General features: G+C 43.1%; 1 protein-coding gene across 10 annotated transcripts in view; it reads right to left on the reverse strand.

The window, feature by feature from the left end:
* Positions 1-18,133, reverse strand: part of LOC148055139 (ceramide transfer protein) — an 88,282-nt gene that overhangs the window by 48,327 nt on the left and 21,822 nt on the right. Inside the window, exons 1-3 of one of the 10 annotated variants that reach the window (XM_087762505.1) lie at positions 2,551-6,138; positions 2,132-2,315; positions 1,380-1,749 (exon numbers count right to left, since the gene is read on the reverse strand). The exons of 6 other annotated variants lie outside the window; for them this stretch is intronic. The gene's annotated coding sequence lies outside the window, so the exon portion shown is untranslated. Of the gene's footprint in view, positions 1-1,379; positions 1,763-2,131; positions 2,350-2,550; positions 6,139-18,133 lie in introns of those variants that run through there. 3 more of the 10 variants (XM_087762504.1, XM_087762506.1, XM_087762507.1) reach the window with 3 other exon arrangements.

Raw genomic sequence — 18,133 nt, forward strand, 5'->3', positions numbered from 1 at the left:
GAGGGGTGTGACAAAAGATCCAAAAAGCCACGAAGGACTTTGAACAACATTACCTCTGTTAAATGTAACTGAATATATCTCTCTCATTGCTACTTGTGCACCCCACCCATGTGGCTGAGCAGCATCTACTCCCTATGACTAGGGTATAACTGGTCTGTTAATATCAACTCAGTAAGTTTCACTCTAATGAAAGCTCACTGAAGAAAACCCACCCCTTACAAAGTTTTGTTTTGTTGTTGGGTTTTTTTTTCCTAAAAAGAAGACTGCATTTGGTAGATGAGGCAGAGTATCCAAGATTTTTCTATTAAACTGTTAATGCACAGTACTGTTAGAGCTGATGAGTAATACTTCTGAGCAAACAGCATGCAGATCTATTCAGCAAGTGTCAATTTTTAACTGTTTAACCACTCACTACTTCCACATTGCAGCTCTGTACTTTCCGTTCTTGATACCGAGAACAGCGCTTACCCTGATTTGAAGAGGCATTTACCACTAAAGTCAAGCTTGACACTGGTGTCTCAACAAATGATACTGTTTTCAGGGAGACTGTACAAAAACGTGCTGCCGCTCTGCCACAGAGAGCTTGACTCCTAGAGCTACCATGTATCGTTCTGCCAGTTACAAGCACTGACATTCACCTTATTTCTATGAAATGAAAGTATACACTATCAAAATGATCTACCACAGTTGTTTTCACAAAGCGAATTAATAACACCTTTGAGTTTACTACTAGAATCCCACTTGTTTATAGAAATGAGACTGATGGCCAGCTGCACGTTGAGTCTGGTAGCATAGTTCCGGTCACCTCAAGACTCAACATTAGACTTGGCACCAAGTTTACTTCAGCCATGTACATCATCTTTCATTAAACAGCATTACAAAAATATTGATCGACATACTCTTAACAGCTTAGCAGTAGTGTCACAAGCTTTCCATGCTATCTGATATTGAGTTAGCACTTAACAAAGTGGGTTTTGTTTTGGTTTTGTTTGGGTTTTTTTTCACATGGCATTGCACCCACAAGGCAATACCCTCTGCTTATATGCATTTTGGCCTGTAATTTTCAAGCATTCTTTAGACATTTCAGAACACTCTGGGTCACCAATCTATACGGTGATCAAAAAGTTACTTTAACCTTTAAATGCATTTGAATCTTCAGTCAATTCATATATTTAACTAATTCAAGGAAAAGATAAAAGTAAAGTATCTTAAGTTCACTACTGTTTGGGGGCAGGGGTTTGAAAGGAAAGTTCAAAACCTCTACTGAGATTATGAAGACTACCTATTAATGCTCTGATTAGATGAAGGAGAAAACTTTTTAATTAGGAACATATGGCAGACTGATCACAGCTTTCATGGATACAAAGATTTAAGATTACCTTAAGTCCACATTCTCCACCCCTTATTCCATTCCATTTACATCATGCTCAGGTCCCACACTATCCAATACATTCTCATTACTCACCACCACCCTTCCCATCCTTTGATACAATACACAGATATCATTGCCTCAGTCTATGGACCACCTCTGCGAAATGTCCATAAATTCCCACAAATGTCCATTGAGTTCATTTAGTCCATGACTTTGGGCTCCATCTGTGATGGTGGTCGCTCAGGACAGGAGAGGTGGTGTGTTGCATGGAGTCATTGGGCACCAAAGCCAGCTCAGGTCGGGTCACTGCTGCACTTGCACTGCTTCTTGTAAGGCCTATCCTCCATTGGTTCAGGTGGTTCCTGCTATGGTAATTCCTATAACATGCAACTCAAACAATGGGTTAAAACAATTTAAAGGTATTTCCATTACAATCTCTACTCCTGGTCCCTTTGGGCCAGGTTATAGGGTTCAACATTGCAATAAACTCCTCCCCTTTGCTCCTAGCCTGGCTAGAAGCAAGGGGTTCCTGCTATAGTAATTCCCATAATAAGTAAATCAAATTATGGATTATTTTCACCCAGGATTAAATCACCTTAAGGTACACATTGGACTCCCCCATCATTCTGCATTACCCACCAAGTGGACCCAGGTCCCTGAGCAAAAAGAATCCCACGAATACATTTACACTTTCTTGATGAAGGAATAACCCAGACTTTTTTCCCAACAAGTTCCTTATATGTACTACAGGGATCTTACCTCCTTACACAGTGCACAGCGGTTTTGACTGGGCAGGGCCAGGTCGACTGGCAAATCCTCTAGTGTTAACTAGCCAAGTGGCTTCTGCTAAATGTGTATCCCAATGCTTGAATGTCTGTGGTGGGTTGACCCTGGCTGGATGACAGGTGACCACCAAAGCTGCTCTCTCACTCCCCCTCCTCAGCTGGACAGGGGAGAGAAAACATAACAAAAGGCTCCTGGGTCAAGATAAGGACAGGGAGAGAGCATTCACCAATTACTGTCACGGGCAAAACAGACTCGACTTGGGGAAAAATTAATTTAATTTATTGCCAATCAAATCAGAGTAGAATAATGAGAAATAAAAACTAAATCTTAAAACACCTTCCCCCCACCCCTCCCTTCTTCCCAGGCTCAACTTCACTCCCAATTTTCTTTACCTCCTCCCCCTCTGAGCGGCACAGGGGGACAGGGAACAGGGATTGCGGTCAGTTCATCACACATTGTCTCTGCCACTCCTTCCTCCTCACATTCTTCCCCTGCTCCAGTGTGGGGTCCCTCCCATGGGAGACAGTCCTCCACAAACTTCTCCAATGTGAGTCCTTCCCATGGGCTGCAGTTCTTCACAAAATGCTCCAGCATGGGTCCTTTTCACGGGGTGCAGTCCTTCAGGAACAGACTGCTCCAGCGTGGGTCCCCCCATGGGGTCACAAGTCCTGCCAGAAAACCTGCTCCAGCATGGGCTCCTCTGTCTCTACGGGTTCACAGTTCCTGCCAGGAGCCTGCTCCAGCACAGGCTTCCCACAGGGTCACAGCCTCCTTCAAGGCACATCCACCTGCTCTGGTGTGGGGTCCTCCACAGGCTGCAGGTGGTTATCTGCTCCACCATTAACCTCAATGGGCTGCAGGGGGACAGCCTGCCTCACCATGGTCTTCACCACAGGCTGCAGGGGAATCTCTGCTCCAGTGCCTGGAGCACCTCCTCCCCCTCCTTCTTCACTGACCTTGCTGTCTGCAGGGTTGTTTCTCTCACATATTCTCACTCCTCTCTCTGGCTGCAACTGCTGTTGCACAGAACTTTTTTTTCCACTTCTTAAGTATGTCATCATAGAGGTGCTACCACCGTTGCTGATTGGCTCGGCCTTGGCCAGCAGCAGGTCCATCTTGGAGCCGGCTGGCGTTGGCTCTATCGGACATAGGGGAAGCTTCTTGCATCTTCTCAGAGAAGTCACCCTTGTAGCCCCCCTGCTACCAAAACCTTGCCACACAAACCCAATACAATATCCCAGCAGCCATTGCTCTCAGTGTAGTTTTTAAACAGTCCATTGTATGATTCAATTTTCCCAGAGGCTGGTGCATGATAGGGGATGTCATATACCCACTCAATGCCATGCTCTTTGGCCCAGGTGTCTATGAGGCTGTTTCGGAAATGAGTCCCTTTGATTCAATTCCTTCTGGGGTGCCATGTCACCATAGGACTTGCTTTTCAAGGCCCAGGATAGTGTTCTGGGCGGTGGCATGGGACACGGGATATGTTTCCAGCCATCCGGTGGTTGCTTCCACCATTGTAAGCACATGGCGCTTGCCTTGGCGGGTTTGTGGGAGTCTGATATAATCAATCTGCCAGGCCTCCCCATATTGATATTTCAGCCATCGTCCTCCATACCAGAGAGGCTTGAACTGATTGGCTTGTTTGGTTATGGCTCACGTTTCACATTCATGGATAATCTGTGCAATGGCATCAATAGTCAAGTCCACCCCTCGATCATGAGCCCATCTATATGTTGCATCTCTTCCTTGATGGCCTGAGGTGTCATGGGCCCACTGAGCTAGAAATAATTCACCCTTCTGTTGCCAGTCCAGATCCAGCTGAGCCACTTCAATCTTAGCAGCCTGATCCACCTGCTGGTTGTTTTGATGTTCTGCAGCGGCCCAACTCTTGGGTACATGAGCATCTACGTGACGTACTTTTACAACCAGGTTCTCTGCCCAGGCAGCAATATCTTGCCACAATGTGGCAGCCTAGATGGGTTTGCCTCTGCGCTGCCAGTTGCTCTGCTTCCGTTGCTATAACCACCCCCACAGGGCATTTGCCACCATCCATGAGTCAGTATAGAGATAGAGCATTGGCCACTTTTCTCGTTCAGCAATATCTAAAGCCAGCTGGATGGCTTTCACCTCTGCAAACTGACTCGATTCACCTTCTCCTTCAGCAGTTTCTGCGACTTGTCGTATAGGACTCCACACAGCAGCTTTCCACCTCCGATGCTTCCCCACAAGATGACAGGAGCCATCAGGGAACAGGGCATATTGATTCTCATTTTCTGGCAGTTTATTATACAGTGGGGCCTCTTCAGCACACGTCACCTCCTCTGGCGACACTCTGAAGCTTCAGCCCTGTGGCCAGTCCATGATCACTTCCAAGATTCCTGGGCAACTGGGGTTTCCTATTCGAGCCCATTGTGTGATGAGTGCGACCCACTTACTCCATGTAGCATCAGTTGCATGATGTGTACAGGGGGATCCTCCCTTTGAACATCCAGCCCAGCACCGGCAGTCAAGGTGCCAGGAGGAGCTGTGCTTCAGTACCAATCACTTCCGAAGCAGCTCGAACCCCTTTCATATGCTGCCAATATCTCTTTTTCAGCTGGAGTGTAATGGGCTTCAGATCCTCTGTATCCCTGGCTCCAAAACCCTAGGGGTCGACCTCGAGTCTCTCCTGGTGCTTTCTGCCAGAGGCTCCAGGTGGAGCCATTATCCCTGGCTGAGGTGTAAAGCACGTATTTTACATTTGTCCAGACATGCCCAAGGGCTACTGCACGAACTGTCTCCGACTTAATTTGTTCAAAGGCTTGCTGCTGCTCAGGACCCCATTCAAAGTCATTCTTCTTCCAGGTCACTTGATAGAGAGGGCTTACGATCAGACTATAATCTGGAATATGCATTCTCCAAAAACCCACAACGCCCAAGAAAGCTTGTGTTTCCTTTTTGCTGGTTGGTGGGGACATGGCTGTTATTTTGTTGATCACATCCATTGGGATGTGACGACATCCATCTTGCCATTTTATTCCTAAAAACTGGTAAAAACTGGACCTCCTGTGCAGGTCCCTTGACCTTACTTTGTTTTATAGCAAAACCAGCTTTCAAAAGAATCTGGATTATTCTCCTCCCTTTCTCAAAAGCTTCTTCTGCTGTCTTGCCCCACACAATGATGTCATCAATGTATTGCAGGTATTCCAGAGCTTCACCCTGTTCCAATGCAGTCTGGATCAGTCCATGACAAATGGTAGGACTGTGTTTCCACCCCTGGGGTAGTCAATGCCAGGTGTACTGGACTCCCCCTCCAAGTGAAAGCAAACTGTGGCCTGCACTCCACTGCCAAAGGGATTGAGAAAAATGCGTTAGCAATATCAATTGTTGCATACCATTTGGTGGCCTTTGACTCCAGTTCATGTTGGAGTTCTAGCATGTCTGGTACGGCAGCACTCAGCAGTGGTGTGACTTTGTTCAGGCCTCGATAGTCCACTGTTAGCCTCAACTTTTCATGAGACTTTTGCACTGGCCATATGGGACTGTTAAAGGGTGAGCGAGTCTTGCTGATCACTCCTTGGCTCTCCAGTCACTGGATCAGCTTATGGATGGGAATCAGGGAGTCTCTCTTGGTGCGATATTGCCTCTGGTGCACCATTGTGGTAGCAATTGGTACCTGTTGTTCTTTGACCCTCAGCAACCCCACAATAGAAGGGTCCTTTGAGAGACCAGGCAGGGTAGACAGCTGTTTAATTTCCTCCATCTCCAAGGCAGCTATACCAAAAGCCCACCGGTACCCTTTTGGGTCCTTGAAATACCCTCTCCTGAGGTAGTCTATGCCAAGGATGCACAGAGCCTCCGGACCAGTCACAATAGGATGCTTTTGCCACTCATGCCCAGTCAGGCTTACCTCAGCCTCTAACACAGACAGTTCTTGGGATCCTCCCGTCACTCCAGAAGTACAGATGGATTCTGCCCCTTTGTAATCTGATGGCATGAGGGTACACTGTGCACTGGTGTCCACTAGAGCCTTCTACTCCTGTGGGTCTGATGTGGCAGGCCATCAAACCCACACAGTCCAAGAAACCCGGTTGTCCCTTTCCTCTGCCTGGCCAAAGCAGGGCCCCTCCATTCCTGGTCGAAGTCTTCGTTACCTGATTTTTGTAACTGCAAAACAGAACTCATCAGGGTCAAAAGTACAATCAGCCCTTCTACTCTGCCCAACAGACACTGGAGCAGTAATTTTCCTGGATGGACGCTTTTTGGCTGTTTTTTTTCCTTGCAGTTCCTGTACCCAAGCTTCTAGTCTCCAGGTGGGTGGTTCACCATCCCACTTCCTCATGTCCTCCCCCTGGTCATGCAGGAAGGACCACAGGGTTGCACGTGGTGTGTGCCACCGGTACCCTTTCCCTTGAACAGAAAAAGGCTGACTCTTAATAGCTGAGGCCTTGGCTGGAGTGCATGGGGAAGACCTATCCTTCTTGGCTTGCTCGGACATTTTTTGGGTCAGTCTGTCCACAATCGAGGCACAGGCCTGTAGGGAGGAAGCGAGATTATCTTCATATTCTCAGAGTTGTCTGGCCAGTCCATCTATAGTTGGTGCCTCTGCGTCTGTCCAGTTCATTATCACCAGAGTGTTGGCATATGACATCTGTGCATTTTGTATAAACTTTTGCCACATAGACCGTGTGCACCAGATTTCATCTGGGTCTTTGGATACCTGGTCATCATCCAGGTTGTTATAGATCACCTCCACCACAGCCAATTCCCTCAGATAGTGGATACTTCCCTCAATGTTGGTCCATTTGCTTCGGGAATTTACAAGTTCTTCCTTGAAGGAATACCTGTCCTTCACACTTGACAGGAGTTGCCACCAAAGACTGAGGACGACTGCCCTTTTTCCAATCCCTTTATCAATAGCCTTAGCCCTAGCAAGGGATTCCAGCTGCCAGGCTTCCTTACCCTCTAATTCCTGGCCCCAATATCCCAGCATCGGAGTAAACAGCGGAGAATTAGCTCACCTGGTTGATGGCTAAAATCTTTTCACATATCTTGCAACTCACTTAGGGATAGGGATTGGGTGGTTTCTGTCTCATTTATGATTTCAGTCTCTTCCTCCTCCTGTTCTTGTGACTGCTCTGCTGCAGAGCAGGCTGCCTCTTCTGATTCTTTCTCCTGCTCCCTCTTAGGAAAAGCTTCTTCATCCCTAACTAAACAAGCTGACTTCTGCTTCCATTGTTTCTTTTTAGTTATAGGGGCAACTGATATAGTGTCTGGTTTAGCCATAGTGTCTGTTGGTATGTTTTCCCTCTCTTCTTCCTGAGGGTGCCGCGTAATATTGAGCAGTGTTTGGTAGATGCTGGCCAGGCCCCAGCACAGTGCGGTAAGTTGTGCCTTTCTGGCATAGCCACGGCTTCCCCCCCCCCCCAACATTCTATCACTTCATCAGGATCCTGTAGTTGTTCGGGAGTGAAGTTCCAGACCACTGAAGGTGAGAAGTTCTCTAGATACCTGCCTGTATTCTCCCACATGCTGTGCCACCCATGACTATACTCTCATGGAGCCTGGGTCATATTCCTAAATTGCCTGTTAACCTTAGACAAAACAGAAGCAATATTCCTAAGAAATACCAATAGAAGTATCTTAACTACCCAAGGATGTTCAAGATACTGAAAAGTTATTCTCATGAGGAAGAAAACATCACAGAAGGAGGTAGCGAAAGTGCCATTCTGTATTTCCTCCATAAAACACCTCTCAGAGGAAGAGGTATAATTGTTAATTGTCTCCATGAGGTGGTACCCGAAGTACAGTAATGGCTTCACTACAGAACCCAAATACCAGATAACGCTCAAGGTCAGCATTTTAATAACAAATCTCCCAGGCAAAACATCACTAATCACTGCAGAGCACAGCAAACTGCAAAACCCAACACCAATCTTTAACATGTACAGCAAAAAAAAAAAAAAAAAAGAGCATGATGCAGATCAGATAAACTAAGATCGAGAACAGACGAATCAATATTGTGACCAGCAACTGTTAACAGATATAAATCCCTTCTAATATGCTCTGGTCAATATATTATTCTCTCAAACCCTTCGAGCCCCACGTTGGGCGCCAAAAAGGACTGTCGTGGTTTAACCCCAGCCAGCAACTAAGCACCACACAGCTGCTCGCTCGCTCACTCCCCCCCACCGGTAGGATGGGGGAGAGAATCGGAAGGGTAAAAGGGAGAAAACTGGTGGGTTGAGATAAAAACAAATTAATAATTGAGATAAAATAATAATGAAAACAACAATAATAATTTGTAATTAAACGGAAAATAACAAAGAGAGAGAAGTAAAACCCAAGAAAGACAAGTAATGCAAATGAAAACAATTGCTCACCACCAACCAACTGATGTCCAGCCAGTCCCTGAGCAGCGGCCCCCCCGCCAACCTCCCCCTAGTTTTATTGCTGAGCATGATGTCATATGGTATGGAATATCCCTTTGGTCAGTTGGGGTCAGCTGTCCCATCTGTGTCCCCTCCCAACTTCTTGTGCACCCCCAGCCTACTCGCTGGCGGGGCAGTATGCAGAGCAGAAAAGGCCTTGACACTGTGTAAGCACTGCTCAGCAATAACTAAAACATCCCTGCGTTATCAACACTGTTTTCAGCACAAATCCAAAACATAGCCCCATACTAGCTACTATGAAGAAAATTAACTCTATCCCAGCGAAAACCAGCACAGTATACCACTTCAGACTCAGATAAGCAGCTCCCAACAGAATAACAAGCAAGCTCAGCTATCAACCAAGCTACCACTAAATGATCCAGCCTTTCCTCAGCCAGCGAGTCTCCATTCTGACCATTCTTTAGAAAGTACTAGGATTAACGAGCACAATCACTAAAGAAATTGAACCCAACCCAAGCAGCACAAAGAATTATTTCTGGAAAGAAACCAAAATCCAAGACAGCAGAGTTGGAAAGACTGAAGTTAATGGAAGAGAAGCAAAAGCTTAACACTTGTGTACACTGGAGAAAAATGAAGTTCAAGATTTTCTTGGTTATAGGAAATACTGTACTGCACAAGTACAGGACAAGTAACAATCTGCAGATAGTTCTAGACATGAATCAGATTTAGTGGTTCTCAAGCTGAATAATAATAAAAAAAAAAAATCATGGTGTTGCAATACAGGGTAGTCTACAAGACCCACAAAATAATCCTACGTTTTATTCAACATCCGTAAGATCCTCTGTAGGAATACTGAGTCCAACTTTGGTGCTGTACCTCAAAGAAAGATGAGGACTGAGTTTGGAGGAGAGCCATACAAGGTAGCAGTTGTAAAACATGCCCACATGAACAATAATTAAGGAATGGGGAGCTGTTCTGTCTAACAGAAAAGACAAGAAATCTTAAGTGGTGCAAAGATGAAGGGAATAATCTCTTCTCCAGACTGACTGTGAATACGACTACTCTATAAAGGAAAACTCAGATTAGATGAGGACAGCGAGAAGAAATACCTGTAACAGCAGAAACAGGCTAAAATGATTCCACATCCCCTCACTGTTACAACACTTATCAGTCTAACTTATAATAAAACATGGCATCTAATAAGAATGACTTTAGCTCACATGGTCTTTCACAAGTACAGTTATTTTAAAACCTCTTTAAACAACCAGCATTTTGTACTTGCATGCAAGATACAGTTCACTCCAGTATCTGGCATCCTGTATGAATATAAGCTATATTAGTACTAGTTGTTAAAGTCATCACAGAAACTAACAGGGTATGCGACACAATCCAAACTGTCATCATAAAAAAAAAAAAAAATTGGACTTTGTTGATGTGCTGCAGAGCCTCAGGCAACAGAACACGGCAACCCAAATCAGTCTGATAGGAAACAGTAACTGACACCAAAACTACTTAAGAAACTTGTTCCAACACTTAGGCCACCAACATCAGAGAAAAAGGAGGCCTTATCATCACTCTCTTACAATCCTCACTATGAATTTGAGAAATAAAAACAAAGTTAATCAGTATTTACCTATTCCCATAACTCCTCTGCTTTCCTCTGTCTGCACTGTTGCTTCTGCTCAGGCCAGTCTTATTTGTGAATGGTTGGGGTGAGGGTGGGGGTGGTGGAGTAGGGACAGAGGAACTGGTGTTACGATGAAATACCAAAAAAAAAAAAACCAAACAGAAAAAAAAAACCAAACAGATTAGGGGACCACATTTTTTCCCCCTCTTCAGACCTCAGCAATCACCACTGAGAAAGCAAATCATTCAAAAAAAAAAAAAATCACACATTGCTGAAACACCTGAATTCCAGGAAAAGAAGTAGAAGAGAGTAGAATAGTTCCTTTGGAAGGTACCTATGCTATACTGTGTTTAATGCACCCCAGGATGCGGTTTGCCCTCTTGGCTGCCAGGGCACACTGCTGACTCATCTTGAGCCTGCTGTCGACCAGCACCCCCAGGTCTCTTTCTGCAGGGCTGCTCTCCAGCCACTCCTCTCCCCATTTAGACTTGTGCCTGGTGTTACTCCATCCCAGGTGCAGAATCGAGCATTTGGACTTGTTAGCCTCTCGCCCCTCGAGAGAGTCAACAGCACCTCCCAGTTTGGTATCATCAGCAAACTTGCAAATGGTGCATTCAACTCCTGCATCCAGATCGTTGATAAATATATTGAACAGAACTGGCACTAGAATTGAACCCTGAGGAACACCGCACTGGTGACCGGTTGCCAGCCAGATGTAGCCCCATTCACTACAACCTCTGGCTCTTCAGCCAGTTCTTCACCCAGTGCACTGCATACCCACTCAGCCCACAGCTGGACAACTTGTCCAGAAGGATGCTATGAGGGACAGTATCAAAAGCCTTACCAAAATCCAGAAAACCCACATCCACCACCTTCCCTTCACCCACTAGGCGGGTGACCTTATGATAGAAGGATATCAAATTAGTTAAACAGAACTTTCCCTTTGTGAACCCATGTTGACTGTGCCTGATGATTGAATTGTTCTTTAAACATTTTTCAATAGCACCCAGTATGATGTCCATAATTTTTCCAGGTACTGAGGTTAGTCTAACAGGTCTGTAGTTTTCTGGGTCTTCCCTCACACCCTTCTTGTAAATTGGAATAACATTGGCTAGCTTCCAGTCAGCAGGGAAGTAGTGGAAGATAACTTCTTGTCACACTACTACATCATACTACTCCAAAGGTAGCATTTTACCTTATGTCCTTCATACTGTTTACCCAGAAGCTGATTTGTATCAACAATTGATTTAAGCAATTGACATTAGCTCAACCTTTTAGAATTGGAAGAATTAAAATGGTTTGAGGGCTCCTTTTAAGAGTATTCTGTGGTGTTTGGGGTTTGGTTTTTTTTGTTGTTGTTGTTTTTTAAATATATTTAAGATGCTTCTCTAGTGCATAACACTATGATGCTCTGTTTTTAGCCACTGGGAGTTTTACTTTTGTATAGTGTTGCACTCATGTTTGACTAGCAAAAGCCCACCTCTACCTCTTGTCCTCTCCTCAGATACCTACCTACTGCCTTTTCTGGCTTCAACATCACAATTACTGTTAGCAGTAATATTTTTTCAGCGCCTAACAGCACATTCAATACCTCCTTCAGAACAGTACTTTGACAAGAGAAAACACAACATGCAGATGACCTTAAGAGTGAAATTAATGACTTAATACTTTGTGTATAAGGTAATGGTCTTTTTTTTTTTTTCTTTTAAGATTAGGTGGAACATACATTTTACATGGTTAACAAGCATTTTGTGAAAATTTCAAGCTGATTTTCTTTTTTCACAACAATATTCTAAAGCACCCTTATTAATTGCAATCAGAATTGAGCTGTTTAAAGTTTGGTCTGCAGTTTTCTAAATGAATCTATGAGCTAGGATCCACATTCAGAAAAGAATCTTTTCAAAACTAAATGTCCCAATTCTAGTTTACTTGTTTGGAAATGTATCGGTGAACAAAGAAAGTAAATTAACTGTTTTAATACTTATGCCTAAATTTTACTTTATTAGCCTGCCAAATCCAACTTTTTGGTTGTTCACCATCTTACCTAGATCCATAGGTAAAGCAATAAAAAAAAAAAAAAATCAGGATGTAAAGTACCTTGCTGAGTTTGTTTTGACAACTGATAATTTAAAAAAAAAAAATCCAAAACATGTTATACTATATTAAGAATCTCACAAAATTAGAACTACTTACAAGCTAAATTATCTTTGACCTGCTGAGGCTACCACACCCCCCCCCCCCAAGCTATTTTGGGGAAAAAAGTTCCTAGAAGAGAGACACTAAGTTTTTCTCTTCCCGATTTTTCTGTATAACCCTTATTCTAAGTAGCTGACTCCTCTCCCAGTGTCTAATCAACAGTAAAAACAGTGAAGTAGTCGCTCTTTCAAGGTAGCCACACAAGAATGCCTTTCACAATCAGACTTTGAAATTCATGCCTCTGGCTCTAGATAAACACCTTGTATATCATCACTTCAAAATGAAAAAGGGAACCTGTCTACTCCTCACGTGCCAAAATTATTTGATATATAGATATCCCTCTGGAGAATAATCTCTTCCAATTTTACACACCAAAGACAGGAATTGTAAGAAGTTCAACAAGACATAAAACAATATTTCAGTTTGATAAACACAAGATTTTGAAAATCCAAGACTTAAAACACTGTCAATTTATTTTGCTGAAGAGTCACAAAGTCAATAATGAACACGTGCAGAATCTGTGTGGAAAAAATTAAACTAAGATGGAACAAAATAGGACAAACATAAGTTGATGCAGAGTTTCTCATGAAACATTCATTTCTAAACAAATTCTCAGCAAGTTTTCAACTCTGGTGTTAGATCAGTGTTACAAAAAAATCATTATCTGGATTTCAAGAGTTCAAAAAAACCCCATTTAAGTTAATTTGCTCAAAATAAGTTTATTTATTCAAATAGTTCTCACAGCAAACAGCAATTCACCCCCTCATCTATACCTTTGGGAAGTAATACAAGTTTGTAAGTTAACATATCAACTCTACCAGAGTGGAGGGTAAAGAATGAAAACTTTGGATAAGTTTAATGTATGTAAAGAAACACTTTCTACTTCAATGAAAAAGTAAATCTTTTATTCATACTACATAGAACACATTCATTTTATTTGTTACAAGTTACATGATGCAGGAGTCCATGTCCTCTACATTAACCCAGACATTTTCCTCACAGTTTCTCACAGCACAAAATTAACAACATTTAAGTTAGTTTCTCTAATCGTAAGTTAGAAATTCCATACTCCATTTTCAAACCACAGTAGAGACCAGGAGTCAGTCCTTGAATTTATTATTTGAGAGCAACTTTTCAAAAGCATCAATACCTTGGCGCTCATGCACCATCAATATTTTTCACCGGGGAAATAAGGAAACCAAGTCTGGTCTTGAGTTCCTCAGCAATATAATCGCCATTAGATCCATCTAAGATAAAGGTCATCAGCCATCCTAGACCTGACTATCTGTTACGGTAGGAGAACAGAGAAGCTTCCTAATGAGATACACCCTTACAACCAGATATTTTATAGATAAATATTTGCTCAGTATGTTTAATGAAACATTTAAGTAGAAGAAAGGACTCCTGGTTACACATGAACTATTTCCTCATTTGCCTCACTGATGGTCTTATCACTGTCTTAGACTTTTCCCTCTGTATTGGGTTTGCATGGCAAGGTTTTGGTAGCCGGGGGGGCTACAGGGGTGGCTTCTGTGAGAAGATGCCAGAAACTTCCCTTATGTCTGAGAGAGCCAGTGCCAGCCGGCTCCAAGACAGACCTGCCGCTGGCCAAGGCTGAGCCAATCAGCAACAATGGTAGCGCCTCTGTGATAACAAATTTAAGAAGGGGGGGGGGGAACCTGTGCAACAGCAGCTGGGGACTGAGAATATGTGAGAGGAACAACTCTGCAGACACCAAAGTCAGTGAAGGAGGAGGGGGAAAAGGTGCTCCAGGCACCAGAGCAGAGATTCCACTGCAGCCTGTGGTGAAGGCCATGGTGACACAGGTTGTCCCCCTGCAGTCCATGTAGGTCCACAGTGGAGCAGATATCTGCCTGTGGAGGACCCCACACCAGAGCAGGCAGAGGCACCCGAAGGAGGCTGCGACCCCATGGGGAAGCCTGTGCTGGAGCAGGCTCCTGGCAGGACCTGTGACCCCGTGGAGAGAGGGGAGCCCATGCTGGAGCAGGTTTGCTGGCAGGACTTGTGACCCCTTGGGGGACCCACGCTGGAGCAGTCTGTTCCTGAAGGACTGCACCCTGTGAAAAAAACCCATGTTGGAGAAGTTCATGGAGGACCGTCTCCCGTGGGAGGGACCCCACACTGGAGCAGGGGAAGAGCATGAGGAAGAAGGAGCAGCAGAGACAACACATAATGAACTGACCGCATGCCCCCATTCCCCATCCCCCTGTGCTGCTGGGGGGGGGGGGGGTGTGTGTAGAGAAAATCAGGAGTGAAGTTGAGCCTGGGAAGAAGGGAGGGGAAGGTGTTTTAAGATTTAATTTTTATTTCTCATTATCCTAGTCTGACTTTTCATTGGCAATAAATTAATTTCCCCAAGTCAAGTCTGTTTTACCCGTGATGGTAACTGTTGAGTGATCTCTCCCTGTCCTTATCTCAACCCACAAGCCTTTCGCCATATTTTCTCATTTTCTCTCCCCCTGTCTATTTGAGGAGGGGGAGTGATAGAGCAGCTTGGTGGGTACCTGGTGGCCAGCCAGGGTCAACCCACCACGCCTTCCTTCAGTTCAGGGAGATTAATAAGCATTTTAGAAGCTGTACTTGAGACACATTTAATCTGGTCAGCATTCAGGAACCTCAGTACAAGAAAAGGCTAATGCAATGTTAATAACAAAGAGCAGCAAATTCTAACAGTTTTTATGCTTGAACATTAGATGTTTTACATTTCTCAGCTACCAGCTACTCACTGGTGTTGCTAATCTGTAAGTTTTTCTAAGTCTGCTCATACTCAAACTTAATATAAAGTTCAGTTTAAAAACAGTGTTTTCTCTGTTCAGAGCACAATGAACCAGTCAAAGTTTCAGTCTGTCTTTCATACTCTAAAGATAAACCACCTTGTGACATTCTACAGTAAATCTCAAACATACTTTTGTTAGCAAACAGCTTAAGCAGCCTACCAGAACTACCTACCCACTCAGTAAGCAACAAAGAGTTTAAAAACCAAAATAAACCCAGTACTTCATATAGCAATAGACTCCAGTTAATCAAAATTACTACTTAGTACAGGAAATAGTTTCCTCTCTCAATTTTATTCAAATTATTATGTATTAGTTCAAGAACCTAGTTCTGAAACAAAATTAATTTTTATCTGACAACAAGAGCTTGTCAAGGAACTTTTGCTTGAGTTACAGTAATCTGACCAGGAAAGTTGCTTCAGAAAATTTCAGAGTAAGCAGATAAAAATCTGAACTTTTCAGTGAAACAGGATATTTTGCTTCACAGAAGTCCAACTTCTACTCTCAATCAAGTGTTTAGATATAAAGGTTCCACAAGAGCTGAAGAGAAATTAAAGGATGGGTGAAAATTTACTTAAAACTAAGGATCATTGAAGTGTTCTTCATACAAATTCAATGAAAAATGGGATGAACTTCCAGCCTCCAAGAAAATATATTTTTCAGATCCTATCAATGTTATTAAGCAGCAGCACATTTTTCCCTACAAACGTGTATAAATTATAGGAAAACATAGCACTAACCACCCAATCTGGAAAATATCTTATTGAAACAAGACATTTGGAGACACTTTTTCTAAGAAACATTAATGATAATCAGACTGAAAACTGGATTTAGACATTTCTGGTTTATGTTTAATTACATCAAACACCTATTTATGTGCATACAGCACTTCTCCAAAGCTTCTGGTGTTCAGATTCCTATGTATTTTAGCAGGAACAGTTAGTAGGAACAGATGCACCTCCAGTGGAATTATCCAAGAAACCTCTCATTGCACTCAAATGTGAAGACAGATCTGGTACAAATTATTATTATTTTTTAAGAACCACCAAATTTTTGCAAAGTATGAAAGTTTAAACTGTCCAAACAAAAATCAATATCAAAATAAGCCTTTTAAGTGGAAAAACTGCATAATTAATCAGGCTTCTCCACAAAAGGTCATTTTTGGAATGCTAGAACTCATGCTCCTCAACACTCATTAACGATTTGAAATGAAGGTTGAATAAGATGACTTAAGTTTACCAATAATACCAGAGAGAAAAACAAAAACAAACAGATATCTCATGATCGTGGCTGGGCAGTAAAGCAGGAGAAGAAAATTCAGTGGTGATGCAAGCAAGATTTTTTTTTTTTTTTGCAAGTGACACAGAAAAACAATTCCAAATTTACACGTACAATGGCAAACTCTAAACTATTACCACTCAATACTTCCATATTATGAATAGGTGGTTCCATAAAATTGCCAGCTCAGAACTCAGCAACAGTTAAGGACAGCCTTAGAAGAGGAAAAAGAACAGCATGAGGAAGACTCCCCTTTGAGGTCATGCAGAGTTCAAGAACAGGATATGGGTATTTTCCTCATTCATTCCTTCACAGTAGCATGCAATGACCCAGCCTGCATTTCTGCTTAGCCAGACTTCCGGTTAAGTTCTGCAGTTCACTAGCCAAATCATTCACCAAACCTAGTCGAATTGCAGCCCAGGGTTATCAAGTTCCACATCCCCATCACTCCATGCCTGAAGACCCCCATGCCTGTAGAACAGTTTTTGAAATGCCACCTCTACAGATGTGTAATCCAGCAACTTGTTCAGTGTATCCTCTTGAGACATTTCTGAGGTACTGCAAGAGTAACAAATTGCAGTATTTTTGTCTCAAAAACACTCCATGGTTAACTTTGTGTTTTTTCCACTAGACTACAGAAAAGAATCCTGGTTTTGAAACTTAGTTTTGTATGTTTTAATGTTACCTCTGTATCAAAGTTACTGCAAAATGCCAAGCTATAAATGGACTAATATTCTAATTGAGATGAATTTATTTTTTTAGAGGACCATTATCAAAGACAGTACTTAAACAGCATCTCCTGCTTATTATAAGGACGGTCCAATAAAAGGTGAAAATTCCTAATTACAGATAGTACTTATATAAGCAATACTTCAAGAAGCTCAAGGTAAAAATATGTACCTACTTAGATATCTATTTTACTTTGTTTTCCTGTAACACTGATGAATTATTCTACAAGGAATTAAGGGATATCTCTAGATCTGCTGCCCTTGTCCTTATGGGAGATTTTAACTTACCAGATGTCAGCTGGGAATATCATACAGCAGACACAAGCAGGTCCAGGAAATTCCTGAAGCACACTGAAGATAACTTCTTGGTGCAGGTACTAAGGGAGCCAACTAGGAAAGGTGCCCTGCTAGATTTGTTGGGCAAAGTGGTGATTGGTGGCCTGTCTTGGTCATAGTGACCGTGAAGTAGTTGAGTTTCAAATTGTTGGAGACAGGAGAAAAACTGCCAGCAAAACTTTGACCCTAGATATGGGGAGAGCAGACTTCAGGGTGCTGAAGGAGCTAGTTAGTAAGGTCCCCTGGGAATGTGCTTTTGAAAGTATTGGGGTCCATGAATGCTGGTCACTTTTTAAGAGCCATCTCTTAAGAGTGTGGGAGCAGGCAATTCCAAAGTGCTGGAAGTCAAGCAAGCAGGGCAGAAAGCCGGCTTGGATAAGCAGGGATCTCCTTCTAGAACTTAGGCGGAAAAGGAAAGTGTATGGACATTGGAAGCAAGGACAGACGACACGGGAGGACTAGAGAGATGCTGTTCACCACTGTAGGGAGAAAATTTGTGCGGCCAAAGCTCGATTACGGTTCAAGCTGGCCAGCACTGTGAAGGACAACAAAAAGGGCTTTTTAAAATATGTTAACAGCAAAAGGAGGATCAGAGATAACATTGGTCTGTTGCTTGATGAGGTCAGTCACCTCACAAATAG

The sequence above is a fragment of the Nipponia nippon genome, unplaced genomic scaffold (genome assembly GCF_047370975.1).
Source record: "Nipponia nippon isolate SJK-2023a ecotype South Korea unplaced genomic scaffold, ASM4737097v1 scaffold_26, whole genome shotgun sequence".
Classification (NCBI taxonomy): Eukaryota; Metazoa; Chordata; class Aves; order Pelecaniformes; family Threskiornithidae; genus Nipponia; species Nipponia nippon.